Below are 5109 nucleotides of genomic sequence, written 5' to 3' on the forward strand. Positions count from 1 at the left end.
AATATATAACACAAAAAACAAACAAACATTAATCGCGCGTAATTTGCATTATCTAATTGTTAATTTATATGCGCTATGTGTATAAATAAAATTGCCAAACGGTAATTTAAATTCGAAACAACTCAACACAACCACATCTCTGTTGTTTGTGTTGAGTTTGAATATTTGAACTGGTTTTTCTTAATTTTAAGTTTTCATAAAAGTTTTTTGAAAAAAAATAATGGTGGATTTAAAACCCATCTAATTTTTCAACAACTCAAGTCATTTTAATAGTTTATATTAATATAATTATAATAATATGTATAGTTTGTTGGTGGTGTTTTTATGAATATTTTTATTAATTATATTTAATTTAAGTTAAATAATTTTTTAATTTGTAAAAAAACAAATATTAGAAATATAATAATTTTTTATTATAATTGATAATGATTGTTATGATTAAAAACACATTCTGTAACTTGTTTGTATAATGTTACAGTATGATATAACGCAGTGATACATTATAGTATTGTTGATGTACATTCGTTTGCATATCAAAATTTTTGTTTTTATTTACAACTTAATTAAAAAGATATGTGTCAAAAAAGACATATCTTGACTTTTTAATTGTTTTTGAATTTATTTTAAAAATGGTGATATAAAACACACAACCGAGCTATAATATAGCATCTTCACGAAAACATAATTAAATTTAATTCGTGAGTATTATAGATATAAAAGAAAATATTTTGATCAAAAAATAATCATTTGTCTTGGAAAAAGCAGATCTCTGAATATCTTTACTATACATAACTATATTATAAAATTTGTCTTGTGAAAATTTAAACAAATTTTAGAAATTGGGTTTTGATAAACTATTACAAGTTAAAAAATATAGTTTAATGATTTAAACTATATATATAGTTTATATAATAGTATATTTGTTTTTTGAATAAACACAAATTTGAAACACTGTTATAATACACTGAAAACACGTAAAAAACCGGGCAATTTTTGTTCTTTGATAGTTAATTATGAATAAAACTCGAATCATTTTTTATTTTTGAATAAAATACACCAAAAAGGAAGAAAAAACTATAATAAAAAACTATAATAATACGACTTTTTTATTTTTTCCGTGTTTTGGAAGTAAACAAAAAAAATAAAAAACACAATAATTTGGGTAAAAGAAAAAAAAGAAAATGGGTGCAGGTTTTTCTCCAGGTGTGGGTTTCTCGCCTCACTTTAGTAAAGATTTTAATAAAAATGAAATAAGAAACAGTGATGTTACATCTGCTGTAAATTATTATTATAAAACAATGTTCTGATAATATTACTGACAACCCAATACGTGGTTATAGCAAACAATTTCGAGTATTATCGCAAGTATTCATTCAAAATTAACATAATTATTTACATTTTATTCAAATGTTTTTTTTTCAAAAACTATATTATTGAATTATTATTTAATATTCATTAATTAAGTCCAATGAAATAACAAGGTAATCAATCAATAATAATCAAACTAGAGTACCGTGAAAAATCACTGCGGCGTGAAATATTATTGCGAATTGTTATTGGGACAAAAATAATGTTATTGTTGCTTATAAAACAAAAAAATAATTTTCTTTGTAAAAATGTTATATAATATGGCTATTAATTAAAACAAGGGTAATTCTTAAAACGGAACATTCCAAACAACTCAAACTATATATTAGTTTTTATTTTATAGATTTTAACAATTTTTAACTATAATACGAAACAATACATCAAAACATAATTACAAAAACGAATAGGTTAGGACATCGTATATTTAAATAATTACTCCACTCTTTGGTTTTTATAAAACGCTATTTGATTTCTTTTCGGCTAGTCGTTATTTTTTGCTGGGAATATTCAAATTATTAACCTTTATTGTATTAACATAATTTATCATCAAAAACAATATGTTTTATCGTTATAATTATATAGAAATGCACAGTAATATAAATTCGAATAATTTTAGATGGAATAAACGTATTAACTTTATATTATTATTAAAACAACAATTACAATAAAGTGAATACAGATATAATACAAAAACACGTTATAAACATATCATATTGATAAATTAATAAATATAAATATATTTTATGATAACAAACGGTTAACGAGCGTGGGTTTGTCGGGTATAATTATTTAATCACACCTGTTTTAAAAAATAAATAATTTGTTGAAATGAAAAAAATAAGTTGTTTTGGGTTATGGTGTATTAACCCTTTGAAAATAATGATAATTTATAATAAAATTATCCATAATTAATCAACTAGTTTAATTATATAATAATTATTAAAAAAATAGTTTCACATTCAAAAAATATATTTTATTGTTGTTTTATTATATTTTTTTGTAATTGTTATGTTGATGTTAATTAAATTTGCACGTTAATTAACTATTTCACTTGTTTGTTGTTTATTATATTTTAATTATATTTATACTATATTAATAGTTCATTGTTAAATTTATTTGATGTGAATTGTGATTGTATTTCCACAACATTCCACAATCAAAATAAACAGTGATCATACAACTGACATTTTAAGTATTTACTGGACAATTTCAATATAACATATATTGCTATTTAATACACAATATTGTTTATTGTTTTTGTTTTTAAACCATTTTTAGTGTCACGGTGTGACGGTTTAGATTCTTTCTTTAATTTTTTAATCGAAATAATAACGTCTTTCATAAACATATACAAGATATTGAGTAATAATTTTTCAAATAACAAATCATTAAAAAATTAACCAAGAAATTCATTTTATACATCAGAATGAAATTATATTGTTAAGTGATTATTTGGTAATTCAAATTATGAAGACGATTTTTTATTGGTAATTTTTAATCTTCACCAATAATACATTATTTTGCAAAACTTTATTGTTGAAAGATGTTTATAATTTATCAAAAATATGTACTGTCCAATAAAATTTATTTTTTAAATTGATGTTACGGGTAAATCATCATCAATTATTGGTACATTTATTTACATTTTAAAAATATCAAAACACATTTTTACTTGATAAAATAATTTTTGGATATTCGAAACTATAATTTAGAATTTGTCTTTTTGTAATAACAAAAAACTAAAAACGTTTTGTTTTTCAATTGAAAAAGGAAAAAACAAAACCCTCATAAAAAGTATATAAAAACGCCATTTTTCCTCTTAGCACAATCTGTTGACTTGGCCTCAAAAGATTTTGTAGAACAAAATTATCGTTTTTCATTTTAACAACCTCAAATAACAAAATATACACAAAATGTTTTAAAACCCTTAATAACATTATTTTTGGACCAATAACAATTCGCAGTAATATTTCACGCCGCAGTGATTTTTCACGGTACTCTAATTTTTTTTCTTCATTAATTTTATTCCATGTTTTTAACCTTTGTAAATTGCTCTTGATTAGATTCATCATTTGAGCGATCAAACCTCTGAACATATTTTTTGTTTAAGTAGTGTATCAAGCTATTTAAGTACATATCATCAATATATTTCAATGTTTAGTCATTTTATTTTAAATTTTTTTTAAATAATATCGAAGCACTTTTTTTAAAAAAAGTCACAAATGCAATATAAGCTTATATCAGTAATTAATGCTTGTATTTAAATGTATTGTGTTGTTATTGAATGGTCTTATCATTTGCCATTTAGAGGTGTTCATTTGTAATTTGAATAATTGTCATGATTACCATGTGTTTGTATTTGGGAACAAGAATAGACGCTTTTGTATATCGAGAGTCATTATAGTAGAAGTCGTGTTTGTAATAAATAAAAATGGTATATATAAACCACTTAAATTTTCATTTACATGGTTTGCCGACTCTTCATAAGCCGGCCTATCATTGAGTACTTATATTCTACGTGATTAATATTTTTAATGTTTTAAAATAAGGAACAACCTGTGTATAATATTAAAACAATGATTGAATGACCAAATGGGAAGGCGTTTATTCGAATATAATAAGAATATAATAAAGAGATTTTTTGATATGATTACATTACTATTTAGTCACTGACGCCTTCAATGGTGTGTTGTAATTTAAGTATGTTTACTTCTGTCATTAAATTAATGTAATTGAGCTGACAACACACTAATTGTATAATTCTTATTACATATATATAATTCTATTTTTTGTTGTGTCTGTGATTCATATTTCAGTTACATCGTCAATGTTGTTAATTGTACATTTTTATTTGAACAATTGTCATTGTATCCATAATTATTCCTATGGAATTTATTTACAAACTTCTCAATTCAAGCCTGAATATGTAACTGACACCATTTGGTCGTATTCAAAACCTTTGTGATAAACAATGTTGTGGTTTACTTTGAGTGTCTTTGTATATCATTGATCGATGTTTTGAATTATCAAATTCTTGTTTATATATTATTTTTTTTCTATTTCTAATTAGAGATCAACTCTACACAAGGGAGACACCACAAAGTGTGAGTTGTCAAAAGTAGCTATCGATGCCTCCGATAAGCGAGATCTCCCACCGGAAGTTGGCCCGGTGGCTGGATAGGGTCTGGTAAACCCTAAAGGCAATCTCCCAGGAAGAGTAAGTCGAGCCTTGTCACCTCCCATCTTTGCCATTCCAGCAAGTCCCAACTCTGCGTTTTCAAAGGCTTTGAAGGAAACGCTCTGAACTTAGAGAGTCAGATTGTCTCTCCATTCCATCCTCAAAAAAATCTTGCCATTCGAATAGCACAGGACCGCTATTTGACTTTGGCTTGGATAAAACTTGGTAATACCAGGGGCAAAGATGTGGGTTATAAAAGATGACTTTTTGGCGCTATGTAGACTCTTTAATTGTTACAAGAGTAAAACATAATTGATTTCTTCCCTTTTTTCTATTTCTAATTTTCGTATTTTTTTTATCGAAAAATTGCTCGATATACTATAAATAACATGCTGAACAAAAGCGTTTGGATCTTTATAAGCCATGTTTTGATTTAATTTATGGTTTTATAATGTATTTATACATATGACTTGTTTAATTTGTTTTCTTTTGAGAGGTTAATACCAAACAATTTTTTATGAGAATAATGCAGTTATTTATATTTATAAATCAATACAAAGCTA

Source organism: Entamoeba invadens (assembly GCF_000330505.1).
Source record: "Entamoeba invadens IP1 unplaced genomic scaffold scaff_1105074724785, whole genome shotgun sequence".
In the NCBI taxonomy this organism is placed as follows: domain Eukaryota; phylum Evosea; order Mastigamoebida; family Endamoebidae; genus Entamoeba; species Entamoeba invadens.